This window comes from Oncorhynchus nerka, linkage group LG27 (genome assembly GCF_034236695.1).
Source record: "Oncorhynchus nerka isolate Pitt River linkage group LG27, Oner_Uvic_2.0, whole genome shotgun sequence".
Taxonomy (NCBI): Eukaryota; Metazoa; Chordata; class Actinopteri; order Salmoniformes; family Salmonidae; genus Oncorhynchus; species Oncorhynchus nerka.
Genome location: NC_088422.1, coordinates 70,922,446 through 70,939,825, shown reverse-complemented (window position 1 = coordinate 70,939,825; position 17,380 = coordinate 70,922,446). Strand labels below are relative to the sequence as shown.

The 17,380-nt window shown below is 43.2% G+C and overlaps 1 protein-coding gene across 1 annotated transcript in view; it reads right to left on the bottom strand.

Moving 5' to 3' along the window:
- LOC115112270 (disintegrin and metalloproteinase domain-containing protein 10-like) overlaps window positions 1-17,380 on the bottom strand; it is a 107,401-nt gene that overhangs the window by 39,644 nt on the left and 50,377 nt on the right. The window lies entirely within an intron of this gene.

The following is a 17,380-nucleotide window of genomic DNA, read 5'->3' as shown; positions in this document are numbered from 1 at the left end:
GTTACCTGCAAGGAAACACGTGCCGTCATCATTGCTTTGCACAAAAATGGCTTCACAGGCAAGAATATTGCTGCCAGTAAGATTGCACCTAAATCAACCATTTATCGGATCATCAAGAACTTCAAGGAGAGCGGTTCAATTGTTGTGAAGAAGGCTTCAGGGTGCCCAAGAAAGTCCAGCAACCACCAGGACCGTCTCTTGATTCAGCTGCGGGATCTGGACACCACTAGTACAGTTTTGCTTCCAAAACATCCGGTGATTTTGCAGAGAGCCACATAAATTTACAGAAATACTCATCATAAATGTTGATGAAAATACATGGACGACACTTTAGATAAACTTCTCCTTAATGCAACCGCTCTGTCATATTTCAAAAAAGCTTTACCGAAAAAGTACATCATGCAATAATCTGAGGACGGCGCTCAGACAGAAGTCAAAAATAGCATTATAAATATTCACTTACCTTTGATGATCTTCATCAGAATGCACTCCCAGGAATCCCAGTTCCACAAAAAAATGTTTGTTTTATTTGATAAAGTCCTTCATTTATGTCCAAATACCTCCTTTTTGTTTGCACCTTTATTTCACAAATCCAAATTCACGACGCAGGCCAGACAAAGTCAAAAAATTCAATTACAGTTTGTAGAAACATGTCAAACGATGTATAGAATCAATCTTTAGAATAATTTTAACATAAATCTTCAATAATGTTTCAACCGGAGAATTCCTTTGTCTTTAGAAATGCAATGGAACGCAGCAAACCTATCACGGGAGCGTGCCTGAATGAGCTCATGGCACTCTGGCAGACCTCTTACTCAATCAGCTCTCATTCTCTCGTCCTTCACCGTAGAAGCCTCAAACAAGGTTCTAAAGACTGTTGACATCTAGTGGAAGCCTTAGGAAGTGCAATCGGACCAAATTTACACTATCTTGGATAGGCAAAGAGTTGAAAAACTACAAACCTCAGATTTCCCACTTCCTGGATGGATTTTTTTCTCAGGTTTTTGCCTGCCATATGAGTTATGTTATACTCACAGACATCATTCAAACAGTTTTAGAAACTTCAGAGTGTTTTCTATCCAAATCTACCAATAATAGGCATATCTTAGCTTCTGGGCCTGAGTAGCAGGCAGTTTACCTTGGGCACCTTATTCACCCAAGCTACTCAATACTGCCCCCCAGCCATAAGAAATTCCCATGGAAAATGTCTGGAAATTTATCGGAAACCCTAATCACAACCGGCCGTGATTGGTAGTCCTATAGGGTGGCGCACAATTGACCCAGCGTCGTCCGGGTTTGGCCAGTGTAGGCTGTCATTGTAAATAAGAATTTGTTCTTAATGGACTTGCCTAGCTAAAGGTTACACATTGTATTTCCCAAGAATGACACGGGGAACAACATTTGGGAAAATCTCACATATTCGACAACATGCATCTTTAGTGAATAAAAGTAACCCATTGAGACTGCAACGATTGGACAGTGAAAATGTATCTTGTCATATTTCTCTTTTTGGATTTGTAAACACTGAGAACAAGACAAATAAAAATAAACAACTACTGACCATTTCCCCTCAGTATATCCTGAACTAAGAAGGAACAGCGGGCCATCTCAGGTTAATCACAGCTACAGCACTTCACAACAACGGCCCTCCTAATTTGCTTTGTTGATAACAGAGGGAGGCCCAGGCCCTCTCACTGGGTAACAAATGGCAGCTGTAATTGACGTGGGCATCCCTGCCCAGAGCAGCTCTCTGATTAAGACTCCCCTCCGGGCTGATGGGGTGTTAGTGGACACATGGTTGGTTACACAACTAACCCAGTCAGGAGAGGATGACGTGATTCACAGACAACGCTGGCAACAATAGGAGTGAAAGGGAAGAAAGATTGCATATGTGTATAAAACTGAAATAGCATATCTTGTGACTACTGTCTAGGCCTGTCAAAGAAAATGTATTGACAAATCTGTTGACATTCACACAGTCAGTGAGTCACAAAATATTGCCAACAATCAAATTCAGGAATGTTTGTTTTTGTCATTCAAACACACTCTTGACTCATACCACTCATAACCACTTCCCCTAAACCACACCCTAAGACAGTCTTAGTTACTGCTTAGTTGGGCTGTACCCACCACAAAAAAAACTTTGTCGATCGAGAGTCTGTTTTTAACAAAAAAATTCAAAAGTTAAAGTGTGTATTATTACATTTAGACACATCCCATGTATTTTAAATCAAATCAACTATATACAGTGAATTTGTCTCACTCTTTAAGCCTATTGTTTGATGAAATAATATAAAAGACACAAATAGAGGGAGTCCGACCGCAATTGATTTGATTGTGCCAGGCTCAGACTTGCTGCGCTGTGTTAATCTTTTTTTTTCTTTACAGCAAGTGACTGTTGTCGCTCTCTCCTAGCTGCTGCAGCGACCACAACAGAACATTATTGTTTATCCTTCTGCTGAAGCTGCAACGTAATTACATCCATTTCTGACTGTAAAGTTATTGAAATCCCTCATTTGTTTAGGAAAAACATTCTCAACCCTTGCTCTCTTTACGTGACACATGTATTCATCACATGCACATGACCAAAAGGGCCTGACCTGTAGCATGTCATAAACACATCAATAAATTGGTTATAACATACTCCGAACACATGTAACAGCAAAATGGATGCAGAAGACATGACAAACTTGAAATGGGGGAACGTTTACTGGTTGCTCAGGAGGTAAATGGGAAGTCCGACGTGTGGAATAAATTTGACTAGTTGTGGAAAATACTGGAAATAAAGAAACAGAAGGTAAGGGGCAAGCACTGGGTGCATATTATATGTGCCAAACAGGTGCTGTTAGATTGATTTGTTTTTGTAAAGCCTTTATTACAGCAAAGACTAAAAACAGCCGCATGCATTTGTGAATGCAATTGCTGAAATGGAACAGTGTATTTATTGTTTACGCTAATTATTCAAGGTTTGCTTTGTTTTAAAATTAAAATGCTTGACTGTATTTCAAATCATGAATGACTCGCATACTGTGTGATGACATGAATGATTGATTGATACAGTCACCTATATAAAAAGTATTGAAATATAGGCCTAAGTAAGTTGCAGTATTAAGATTAAATGGTGGTTATACAAGTCTGCTATACTAAGCCTACTAATGATAATGACATTACTTATTATAATAATTAAGAAGAAGGAGATCAAGAAAAGGAGGGTTATTATTATCAATAGAATTTCTGAATATTTGGAACAGTGTTAACACTGAATTAACTATAAGTAATACCAGAGGATGTTCTACCAAGAAAAAAAAGTGTAAAGCCTTTATTACAGCACAGCAAAGATCCAAAAGTCTAAATCGTGAGAATTATTTTTAACCTAAATATTGTGGTTGGTGCTCACGGAGGCTAGGTGCTCACGGAATCAGTAGGCTATTAAACAAACACTCAAACAGGCATAGAAGCAGGATCTATCATATTTATGTAGATATACAGTACCAGTCGAAATTTTGGACACACCTACTCATTCAAAGGTTCTTTATTTTTGCTATTTTCATCATTGTAGAATAGTGAAGACATCAAAACTACATAACAAATATGGAATTCTGTAGTAACCAAAACAGTTTTAGATTCTTCAAAGTAGCCACCCTTTGCCTGGATGACCGCTTTGCACACTCTTGACATTCTCTCAACCAGCTTCACCTGGAATGCTTTCCCAACAGTCTTGAAGGAGTTCCCACTTATGTTGAGCACTTGTTGGCTGCTTTTCCTTCACTATGCGGTCCAACTCATCCCAAAACATCTCAATTGGATTGAGGTCAGGTGATTATGGAGGCCAGGTCATCTGAAGCAGCACTCAATCGCTCTCCTTCTTGGTCAAATAGCCCTTACACAGCCCGGAGGTGTGTTGGGTCATTTCCCTGTTGAAAAACAAATGATAGTCCCAATAAGCGCAAATCAGATGGGAATGGAGTATCGCTGCAGAATGCTGTGGTAGACATGCTGGGTAAGTGTGCCTTGAACTCTAAATAAATCACAGACAGTGTCACCAGCAAATCACCCCCACACCTCCATGCTTCACGGTTGGAACCACACCTGCGGAGATCATCCGTTCACCTACTCTGCATCCCACAAAAGACACGGCGATTGGAACCAAAAATCTCACATTTGGACTCAGACAAAAAGGACAGATTTCCACCGGTCTAATGGCCATTGCTCGTGTTTCTTGGCCCAAGCAAGTCTCCTCTTCTTATTGGTGTCCTTTAGTAGTGGTTTCTTTGCAGCAATTTGACCATGAAGGCCTGATTCACACAGTCTCCTCTGAACAGTTGATGTTGAGATGCGTCTGTTACTTGACCTCTGAAGTATTTATTTGGGCTGCAATTTCTGAGGCTGGTAACTCTAATGAACGTATCCTCTGCAACAGAGGTAACTCTGGGTCTTCCTTTCCTGTGGCGGTCCTCATGAGAGCCAATTTCATCATAGCGCTTGATGGTTTTTGCGACTGCATGAAGAAACGTTCAAATCTCTTGATCTCTTGAAATCTCACTTTTTCGTAATGACTGACCTTCATGTCTTCAAGTAATGATGGACTGTTATTTCTCTTGGCTTATTTGAGCTGTTCTTGCATTAATATGGACTTGGTCTTTTACCAATTAGGGCTCTCTTCTGTATACCACCCCTACCTTGTCACAACACAACTGGCTCAAACGCTTTAAGAAGGAAAGAAATTCCACAAATTAACTTTTGAAATGCATTCCAGGTGACTACCTCATGAAGCTGGTTGAGAGAATACCAAGAGTCTGCAAAGTGGTGATCAAGGCAAAGGGTGGCTAATTTGAAGAATCTCAAATATATTTTGATTTGTTTACCACTTTTTTGGTTACTACATAATTCCATATGTGTTATTTCATAGTTTGTCTTCACTATTATTCTACAATGTAGAAAATGGTAAAAAATAAAGAAAAACCCTTGAATGAATAGGTGTGTCCAAACCTTTGACTGGTAGTGCATATGGGTGATTTATAAAGCCAGGCACATAACAGTTATGCTATTGATTATAGACCTAATTAAATTGGGCTTTTCCAATCCTCACTCTTCTTCGATAATCAAGGGCTGTTTTCTCATCTCCTAAATCCGCTGCTGCCTCCGCCACATTGTTCTCAACACCAATATAAGGTTAACTTTGCTATTATGCACATAGCAACATGGTCTAGGAAAAGGCATCAATTCCACAGCATGCTGAAGTTTCAGAACAGCAGTCAGCAACCGGTGTCAAACATGGGAGAACGTGCATGTGTTATAAAATAATCTTATTTTTATTAGTATTGCACCATTGTCCTTAACCATATACAATTTGTCTTAGAGTAAAGGACTGTTCCATCCCCACGGCCTCCACAATGGATTAGTCCACTCAGACAGGCGCAAATCAGACAGGCGTCTTGTAAATACGTTTTTGCAACTGTTGGACTAAAGAAATCTTGGCCGGCCAACAGCCTATCGATCAAACAATTGAGAAGTTGACTAAATGGAGTCAGCCTTACTGCAAGAAGATGCAGCCTGCCTTATGATAGTGGTACTTGAGACCACCATAACAACAGAATGTATGGGGGAAGAGAGTTAAACACATGTACATCCATAAAGTGCTGTCAGATGGAGCAGCCTGAGGTTGCTGTCATTTCCTTTCAGTCCAGCACTTAGAACACTACTTGACTAGACCAATAACTACCATCAACACAGAGTTTAGCCTAACTGACGTTGTGCCAAAAACGCTCTCTCAAACACACACAGACAGACAATATACAGTTCAAAATGAGACGGCGATGTTCGACAGGTGAAACGGTTCGGCCCTCTCTGTTTGAGACCCTTCAGAGAGCAAAGCATTATGCTAATGTCTGTTACGGAGTGACTCAGCCAGCCATTAGACAGACAGCCACCTCCACCACCAGGGAGAACACACTCAATTACCACACAACACTTAACTTTGGCACACCAACCAGAGACACACTCCACAGTGCAATCAAACAAGCAGTGGCACAAGGACAGGTGTATTTAATTTCCACCCCTTCTCTAATCTATTCAGGAGAGAAAGCACTGGCGGGTTGACCGCAGACCATCGACTATATGTGACACTTCTGCAATCTGTACCACTGTAGGTACTATATTCTATAGGATGATTTTCTTCAGCACTGTGCACCACTGGTAGAACATGCCCTACAGTACAGCCAAATATTGGTCTCCAGATTCCCTACTCAGCACACACACAAACAGACAGCAGACGGATGGCCACCAGAGCATGGCTGCACCAAATTGGCCAGATTTTTGGACATTTGTTTTCTAAAATGTGAAGCAGTATTTTTAGAGTGGTAATGACGGCAAAGAGGACAGCTGTGTGTGTAGTGAGCCTTTTACTGCCAGCCTCAGCAACCAGACAGAGCACACAGGCATACTGAATACGGGGAGAGAAGGGGTGGGGGCTGCAGAGCGGTGGGGCGAGAGGAGGAGGGGGTAAGAGATGAGTCAACCCTCTACTTCCAGGAAAGATTTAACATACTCCCATGGGTTAGGGCTGTTCCCCTCAAAATTGTGCATAGGCCATGGATCTGCATCTATGGCCACAGAATGCTGTAGCAGGTCTGTGCATGAACTGACAATGCCTGTTAGAACATCTCAAATAAAGGGCCAGGGAAAACAGCTAGGCTATATCTACAGCTATACTGAAGCATTCTGCTGGTAAAAGACAGACTATCAGTGTTACATTGTGGAGCAGGAAAATGGATCTGTTTCTATCTGACAGGCAGGCAGGGGAGATACTGATAGAGATGTGATGAAGTGCAGTGAATGACTGAAATTACCCCATTTCTATATTTAAAGTTGTTTGGTTTCCCGAGGACTACATTATCAACACAGTAATACACCTTCTTGAGCTCAGTCTGACTCTCAGACTGGGCAGCATCCCCATTGTGTCAGTCAGTCAGTGCCAGTGCTCAGTAGAACCACAGGGTATAGACTACCCTCCCTCCATCTATCATCACACACACTGTACAGCAGGCTCCCAGTCAGTTACTGGAACCAAAACAATATAATTATGATGTACTCAGGACATTCAACTATAACAATCCCACTAAATGAACGCATCCTCATGCCTTCTGTCTCTAAGAAACAGAAATTCTTATACAATGTAATTATGCCCGTAGGAGTATTATCATGCACCTTGCCCCCAGAATAAAAAAAATCTAAAATCAACCCTTTTTAAATAAAAACCGAAAAGCCACAAATTTATTACAAAACTATTTCCAGCAACATGACTTCATAGTCATATGACTGGAGTTAATGCAGCAAATCTCTGCACTAGGAGGGGGAGCCGTGGTGATGGTGAGGGGGGAAGGGAGTGTGTGTTAGGGAATGAAAGGAGGAGAGAACAAGATGATCCCAGTAACGTCCCTATAATGTCAGGTGAAGTAAATCACCACACTGGAGGAACACTTTTAGGGACTGAACAGATCCACATATTACACAACTCCTTCCAACTGACACCCAGCAGGTTTGGCACCCAGCAGGTTACACTGCATGTAACTTTCCAGCACAGCAGCTTGTGATGAGAGAGTGTATGGTGAGCAAGTGTTTGTGTTACTATCTCTCCTGGCTTAACTTCTGGGCTGGCAGGATACACTCTGGTTAAATTCTGCTCTGATCCTCCCCGCTGTCGATAGAGAATGGCTCCAATGGATCCTGTTGCCGTGGAAAAACAGTGTCCCCTCCCCTTCCTGTGCTTTGTGAAGATCGTGGACATCAAGGTCCTCTGAGTTCACCAACCAGCCTCCCTGTTTCTCCCACCTAAACGGTCTGTAGGCGGGTAGATCAGCCTGTCTCTCTGACCTCTAGCAGCCACTTTCTCATTAAACCCTCTTAAGGAGGTTAGCCAAACACAAGGCCTTTCTCTCCACAAGTGTATCACAAGCAACCTGACCAACTGCAATATTAATAACATCTCCTTTCATGTTCGCTCTACCTACACCTCCTCTCTGCGTGTCAGTTAGTTACAGTACATCCCCTCCTTTCTCCAGTCTCAGACAGACTTGCTAGAAGTGTGAGTAGAGATGGGTGCAGGTAAATACTATAGTCCTGGTACACCAACAAAAACAACAGCTCTATCTAGGCTGCTTCCTTTCTGAAACTCAGGTCCTGGGGGATGTTGGTGTGAAATGATCTGTCAGTGGTTGTGCTCCATTTCTCTCGGCTTCAGTGAGCCACAGCAATCAGATGCTGCCTGAAACAGGGCTGGGGAGTGTAATGAAATAACTGTTATGAAAGTTACAGATGAGTAGGGCTGGCACAAACGTATAACCGACGGTTATGGATGACTATCGTCATGAAAATAACAGTCGTATCCGCAGAAAAAAATGAGATGTTTATTTTTTGGAGAAGAACAGCTGACTGAAAAACGGGATTGGCGGGCATACGTGCGGTTTAGTCTGTTTCTGCGGTAACATGGACTCACTGTGGAACGCTTTCGACACCTTATAGTCCATGCCCTGAAGAATTGAGGCTGTTCTAAGGGCAAAGGGGGGTGTAACTCAATATTAGGTAGGTGTTCCTAATGTTTTGTACACCCAGGCTATTCATGGATTCCACAGCAGATCAGACGTTGTAAAGCTGAGGTGAGAGAGAATCCTACAGAGAATTTGAGTTAAAAGCAGTGTTGTGTATTCACACGTCTGTGTGGCTAAATGAACCAGTACTCAACTCCAGAATCATTTGAACCACTCCAATCCTGCTACAGGTCCCAGTAGAGATTTGTTTATCCCAATCTCTATGTGGATGTGGGGGGACAGAATATGGTCTTTAATCGCACAGCAGGCTCTGAGCTAGGGTTCACCGGATGACCGGAACAAACAGAACACAGAATAGAGCAAAATATCAACAGGACATGTGTAGACCAAAGCCGAGACTCTGCCAATGGCAACAACAGTGTAGGCTGTGACTGTTACTTCAAACATGCTTCCAGAGAGGTTTCAGCAGTTAGAATAATTCCTGAAGCTCACCATATCGAGCTGAGACGCTTAGTCAGTACCAGTCCCTTTCAGCTTCTCTGAGATGACAGACACATAGGACAAACATGGAGTCTCTGTGTTTAACCATCGCCTTTGAGAGAAACGCTAACCAAAGACGTTATCGTGAAATACTACACATCAGTGGGCAAAAACATGAATCGGGCACAGAGAGGGAATGTGAGTGAGGGAGTGGTAGATATGGAGAGCGAAATTGAGAGAGACCTTGCTGCAGGGACACCCTTAACCAGTAGAAATGTCATTTTGAACTTGTGAAAGTTGTTTAAAAAGGCAGAGGTGAGTGAAGGAGGGGATGATACGATGCAGAACAGATGAAACCGAGGCAGGGGGGGGCGATCGTATGGCGGAGTACACAAGCACAACAGAAGAGAAGGAAAGAGGAATCAGGCCACAATCTGTCTGGAACAGCGATGGGAACATAAAAACAAATTACTGATGCATTTGTTTCAAGCCTGATGTTCATGATGTTATGAGTTCAAGCGCGGCAAGATGATAAACCTCTATAAAAACTCATTAACAGGAGTCTGCAGGGCGGCTGTGAAGGATCTGACTTCTGACAGGAAATGATCTTCTCTCAATTCAAGATGGCATTAATTCCTCTAATATACTACCAACGTCCCAAACGCACCTCAATGAAACATCAAACACCCAAATGTCTGTGGGTTGATCATATTATTTAGAGCTCAGTGCTCCATAGCCACTCAGCTCACGCTTTAAACATCCTGATTAATTGCAACCCGAACACTGGAGACGGCTTACTGCTCCCCAGCCCATCAGAGTGCAGTGTTCTCCCATATCAAATATAGCCATTCTTCCCTCTCCTTGTCACTGAATGGAATACATCTCTGTATTATTCATAGACAGAGTTTGTGTAATCCGGAGCTCTGGAGAACAATCTGTATATCTCAGTCAGAAGGGAACAGAAAGTGCTTAAAGTTTCATTATGAAGAACCTGAGCAGATACGACATTTGAATATAGAATAAAAACAAGCGACCCGTCATCTCCATAAAACTGTCTGGCGCTAGCACCACATCTCAAAGTATATTCTAACACCTCAGCTTTTGTCAGCACTCCAGGAGTATAGAGGTGATGTGACCGGCAGGTCTTTATATAATGGAAATAGTGCTCAAAGTAATGCTAAAATAATGCTGACACCATCTGCCTCTTACAGAAAGTGAAAACGAGGTGTATTAGAGACTTCCAAATAGTCCCTAATGAGTTTATACATTATTAAAATACAATCCTACTACTCCAGGGGAAACAACTAGACCTAAAAACTGACGGTTCATTCACTGCTCAGGTAAAGAGAAAACTACATTTATGACAATTTCCAGTACCAAGACTCCAGAGATTGAGAGGGTTGATCATATAGTTGCATCATGTAAACACCTGTGCTTCTCTCAACACGACAGGCTAACAGCCCCATTCTCTCAAAACCCCAACAAAAACCTTCTCGCTCCAACCATGGTACATGTCTCTACTTGCCTAGTGGAGTCATATCAGCACATTAACTAAAATGGGACTAAGAAGGAAACAGGCACTTGACAGTCAAGTCTGATTATACAGCCCTACTCCATGGGACAGATCGGGGTCACTGCAGTTCATCAACATTGCATCTCTCACATGGTGTCTGATGGCTAGCCAAGGCTGTGTTCAGGCTATAGGCTACTGGTGATAGATCAAGCTGATAAATCAGATTAGGATCTACTTGGTCTAAAATTTCAGGCTGACCGTTATTATAACGTGGCACACATCTGGCCAATAGCAAAATACTAGGCCATTGCCAGGAATTATATTTATTTATTTACTTGCATAATCCTCAAAATCAGATTGATCAGGGAAGCGAGAATGATTTAAAAAAATGTATACAGTAAACTGAGCCTAAAGGCATGCTTGTATAAACACTGTAGGAGAACAGCAGATCAACTCTACAGATCAAACCACTGCTGACTACTGTTCACCTTCAAAATGTCAGAGTGGGTGTGCTGTGTCTAATAAAGACTAGTTACACTGTATAGCCTACTACAATAGAGAAGAACATTAAACACTATGAACAATGAAATGATTAATCTAAAAATATATATTTCCCTCAAATATCTCACTCCTTGCTTTGATCCCCAGCCAGCCAACTACCGCAGGTTGAGCATGGCTGATTTAACACCTAATCAAATATGCAGCAGTACAGGCAGTGTGTCATTTCAAACCACACATTATTCAGAGCAGAGGAAGGTAAAGTACTGCGGGAGAGGGCTGAGGTTCCCGACAGGGATCATTGTGGCACGGGTCTGCATTTTTCATGATGCAAGCGGGAGCGGGCTTTGGGATGAACATTTTTTTTTTGTCCCCAGATTATTTGAAAACGGTCGACTCTCTGCTTTGTATCCGTTAGCCTACCTATTGTATTAAAAGCACCTCTGTCGCATTATTCAAACACAATCTCAGAATTCTCTGCTTCCAAGTTCAATAGCCTATCTCTCCTCTCCTAGATGGGCGTGCAAGTTCAATAGCCTATCTCTCCTCTCCTAGATGGGCGTGCAAGTTCAATAGCCTATCTCTCCTCTCCTAGATGGGCGTGCAAGTTCAATAGCCTATCTCTCCTCTCCTAGGTGGGCGTGCAAGTTCATTAGCCTATCTCTCCTCTCCTAGGTGGGCGTGCAAGTTCAATAGCCTATCTCTCCTCTCCTAGGTGGGCGTGCAAGTTTAATAGCCTATCTCTCCTCTCCTAGGTGGGCGTGCAAGTTTAATAGCCTATCTCTCCTCTCCTAGACGGGCATCCAAGCAGCTACAATATTTGGTCTCAATGAAATAGAGTAGACTGCCTATGAATGGGAAGAGAATCAAGGGCCAGTTATCTTTCAAAGAAAGATATATATGATTAGGCTATAGTTTCACTACAGTGTCTGTATATAAATATTGATAATGGAAATAAGTGGAGGAAGCTCAACCAACGTGAGTTGAAGAGCAAATCCTCACGCTCCTATAAAATCCTCACGCTCCTATAAAAAAGGTAGGCTACATCTTCTATGCAAAACGTAGCTCAGGAGAAAGTGCACATGTCAGCTATCATCACTCTTGCTGCTTTAGGTTCAGTAGCCATATGTGTGCGATCAGGTGCGCGTGTGGTCTCAATTAAATAGAGTGGGCTGTAGCATATCCATGGGCGGAGAGGCACGGGGCACTTCTCTTTCCAAGGAAATTAACTTCTGAAATCGAATTATGCTATAGTTTACTACACTGCCTCAAAATAAATATTGATCACCCATATTGGTCTCGGTCTGAAAATTGTCCGCTCCTAAAGGTTAGGCTATTACACCTATTATGTTGCGGGTCAATTTGACCCATGTCCACTATTTATCCATGGAATTAAATTACTTTTCCTCATTTAGGGTCATGAACCTAACTACAAAATGTGGACACACTGATGTGTTGTGGAATGTCATTGTAGTTTTTGTATACAACATGATGTTGTGGGTCATTTTGACCCAGAGTCTTTCATCTATAGAGATATCTGCACAGGTCCGAAATAAACAAGTGTCTTTGAGTGGAGCAGCGGTCTAAGGCACTGCATCTCAGTGCTAGACGTGTCACTACAGACCCTGGTTCAATTCCAGGCTGTATCACAACCGTTCGGTATTGGGAGTCCCATAGGGCGGTGCACAATTGGCCCAGCGTCGTCCGGGTTAGGCCCTCATTGTAAATTAGAATTTGTTCCTAACTGACTTGCCTAGTTAAATTTTAGAAAGTAGAATATTTTGTTTTGACTGGTTCTGGTTGCACTTTTATAGTTATGTTTGGGTGAAAAGGAGATTTCCCAAGCTTCTCCTTCTCAGTGCGAGAGCAGCAGACCTCTGCTTGTTTGTGAGAAAGGAAATATGTTTAACAACTGGTTCTTAAATATAGAGTTTTGAAATTAAATGTTATTGTATTTCTTCTTTCTGAAAGGTCTGACAAGACAAAATAAAGTTGGGCTGTTTTTACTTGATTCTTTGTCTTGAATGTGTTTAAACGGTGCGGGTCAATCTGACCCATACCACACTGGATGTCATTTCCCCCCTAGCAAAGCACAAGGGTAAACGTAGCTCAAGAGAAAGTGCAAGTGTCCGCTCTCCCTCCAACTCCGCTCTCTTCAAACTAAGTCTAGCCTATTGGCTGATATAGCCCAGTAATATAGATAGCCCAATATAATGGAGAATGTGAGACTCTGGAAATGTTACTTATTTCGTAGGTTATTTTTGGGCATTATGATATTGCCTATAGGGCGCAAAATTGCTGGGATCATGGCGGGCAAACGATCTGCGCCAAATAGCCTACACCTAAAATAACATTGCAGGACTGCGGTTGGGTGGGAGTCGGACAGAAAACCAGCGGGAGGGGGTGGGTACAGGTATGAAAAGCTGCGGGTGAGATGAAGAAATCAGTCCCACCCAGACCTCTATACTGAGGGTCCCACCCTGTGATAAGACTGGACTCCAAACTCACTTCACTGAACAGGCTAATCACTACACTGAAGGATTCCCATAGGGATAACAATAACACCTGCCTCTCAAGCGTGGTATAAGTAAAGGCTGTATGAGCGTACAGTGTGTTTGTTGCATTCCCTCCTCATGCTCCTGCTCTCCAAGCACGCTGTCAAATTCTGAAAAGGGCGACCTAGCACCACATGAGCTGCATATGACCCAGTCACCACCCAGAACACTGAGATGTTCTGTTCACTATAGGCTCATTCCCAACAATCCTAGAGACATTATGTTCGTCAGACATGACTCTCACATGGGCCACTGCACTCCAGCCCACACAAAATGAGTCACTTACTGATTGCGTCACTGAAGTGGCTGTCTATATACAGTGCCTTGCGAAAGTATTCGGCCCCCTTGAACTTTGCGACCTTTTGCCACATTTCAGGCTTCAAACATAAAGATATAAAACTGTATTTTTTGTGAAGAATCAACAACAAGTGGGACACAATCATGAAGTGGAACGACATTTATTGGATATGTCAAACTTTTTTAACAAATCAAAAACTGAAAAATTGGGCGTGCAATATTATTCAGCCCCTTTACTTTCAGTGCAGCAAACTCTCTCCAGAAGTTCAGTGAGGATCTCTGAATGATCCAATGTTGACCTAAATGACTAATGATGATAAATACAATCCACCTGTGTGTAATCAAGTCTCCGTATTAATGCACCTGCACTGTGATAGTCTCAGAGGTCCGTTAAAAGCCCAGAGAGCATCATGAAGAACAAGGAACACACCAGGCAGGTCCGAGATACTGTTGTGAAGAAGTTTAAAGCCGGATTTGGATACAAAAAGATTTCCCAAGCTTTAAACATCCCAAGGAGCACTGTGCAAGCGATAATATTGAAATGGAAGGAGTATCAGACCACTGCAAATCTACCAAGACCTGGCCGTCCCTCTAAACTTTCAGCTCATACAAGGAGAAGACTGATCAGAGATGCAGCCAAGAGGCCCATGATCACTCTGGATGAACTGCAGAGATCTACAGCTGAGGTGGGAGACTCTGTCCATAGGACAACAATCAGTCGTATATTGCACAAATCTGGCCTTTATGGAAGAGTGGCAAGAAGAAAGCCATTTCTTAAAGATATCCATGAAAAGTGTTGTTTAAAGTTTGCCACAAGCCACCTGGGAGACACACCAAACATGTGGAAGAAGGTGCTCTGGTCAGATGAAACCAAAATTGAACTTTTTGGCAACAATGCAAAACGTTATGTTTGGCGTAAAAGCAACACAGCTCATCACCCTGAACACACCATCCCCACTGTCAAACATGGTGGTGGCAGCATCATGGTTTGGTCCTGCTTTTCTTCTGCAGGGACAGGGAAGATGGACCATTCTGGAAGAAAACCTGATGGAGTCTGCAAAAGACCTGAGACTGGGACGGAGATTTGTCTTCCAACAAGACAATGATCCAAAACATAAAGCAAAATCTACAATGGAATGGTTAAAAAATAAACATATCCAGGTGTTAGAATGGCCGAGTCAAAGTCCAGACCTGAATCCAATCGAGAATCTGTGGAAAGAACTGAAAACTGCTGTTCACAAATGCTCTCCATCCAACCTCACTGAGCTCGAGCTGTTTTGCAAGGAGGAATGGGAAAAAATGTCAGTCTCTCGATGTGCAAAACTGATAGAGACATACCCCAAGCGACTTACAGCTGTAATCACAGAAAAAGGTGGCGCTACAAAGTATTAACTTAAGGGGGCTGAATAATTTTGCACGCCCAATTTTTCAGTTTTTGAAATATCCAATAAATGTCGTTCCACTTCATGATTGTGTCCCACTTGTTGTTGATTCTTCACAAAAAAATACAGTTTTATATCTTTATGTTTGAAGCCTGAAATGTGCCAAAAGGTCGCAAAGTTCAAGGGGGCCAAATACTTTCGCAAGGCACTGTATCTACAGAGAGGAACATACATTTCTGTGTATCTTTGATTCACTACAACCAATTTGTAATCCACACTGTACTCAAAACAGTTGACAAAGCAAGGTACCGGATCATTTCCTTCCAAATGCAGAAGGGTTTGATTTCATTGACCATGATGTGTTTACAGACCCCTGTCACCTTCCTATAATCCCCCTGCAATGCAGCCTCACTAATCCTCCATTATCTGTTCATCACACCCCCCCCCCCCTCCTTGAGTCTGACATGAGCACTGACATTTGGGGACACAGCCACTGACGCAACACACACCTTGTTATTCCTGTTACGAACACTGACCAAACTGTCACCCTACTTCCCGCTGTGTGTGCCCGTCTGTCCTACACAATCTCCCTGGCTGGCAGTTCTCCTTTAAAGCTGAAGTGGCGGGCCGTCCACCCTGTCACAATGATTGGAGATCAGGCAGGAACACTTGACAGCCTGGTGGGGTCAGCCTCAACATCTAGCCTGAGCCTCTCATCTAATTGTGTGATGATTAGGCTTCATGTGGACTGAAATGCCTCAAGCTTCTCATTGTCTGCCTAGTTTCTGCTATGAATGATTCAGTTGAACCCAACGGAATCCTTTAGCATCCACCATATACATCTTCTCCCACCTGCGCCCGGTTTTCAGTCAGTCAGTCAGCCCTGTGGTGGGCCTCTCCAACCTGCCCCGTCTGTCACAGAAGACCAGCTGAAATATGTGAGGGGAGCCTGGATAGAAGAGGTAATTCTTCCTGAGCTTCTCAGAGACTTAGCACACTATTAATATCACCCACAGCCCAGGATTTTATGTGAGAATTTGTGTAGAGAGTCAGGGTGGGAAGGGCTGAGAGAGGGAGAGAGAGAGAGAAATGAGAGAGAGAGGGAGAGAAAGAGAGATCCACAGAGCGTGTGAGAGATAGAGAGAGAGAGAGAGAAGGAGAGCACCTGTGTATCCACCTAGCAGCACTCCAGAGATAAGCGGAGGTTAGGTTTACTGCTTGTTATTCCCCCTGGCACGCCCAGACGCTTTCATCCAGAACGATTTACAGGAGAAATTAGTTATGCGCCTTACTCAATGGCACATTGGCAGATGTTTTCACCTATTCGGCCCGGGGATTTGAAACAGCGACCTTTCGGTTACTGGTCCAAGGTCTTGATATGGGGCTGAAACATTAGGCCTAGATCCTGTCCTACATAAAGCTTTCTGGCATATCAACGTCATCAATGCTACTAGGAATGTGCTTACTGAAATCAGTTAGGAGTGTCCATGCAGTGGCATTGCATCTAGAAATGTTTTTGTGCACGAATATGAGATGAATTGATAAGGTTATCTGGTGGGACAGTGTGTGTGTGTGTGTGTGTGTGTAAGTACGCTTCCAATGGCACTGAAGCTGTGCTAGTCAAGTGGGTAATGTTGATTAGGGCACACTGTAGCAAAAACGTTTTGCAATGAAAAACAAAACTCTGGGCCTCCCGAGTGGCGCAGTGGTCTATGGCACTGTATTGCAGTGCTAGCTGTGCCACTAGAGATCCTGGTTCGAGTCCAGGCTCTGTCAACTGCGATGGGAGACCCATGGGGCAGCGCACAATTGGCCCAGCATCGTCCGGGTTAGGGGAGGGTTTGGCCGGCAGGGATGTTCTAGTCCCATTGCACACTAGCGACTCCTGTGGCTGGCCAGGCGCAATGCACGCTGTCACGGACGCCAGGTGTACAGTGTTTCCTCTGAGACATTGGTGCGGCTGGCTTCCGGGTTAAGCAGGCGTTGTGGCAAGAAGCAGTGCGGCTTGGCCGGTTTGTGTTTCGGAGGACGCACGGCTCTCGACCTTCGCCTGTCCCGAATCCGTACGGGAGTTGCAGCGATGAGACAAGACTACCTACCAATTGGATA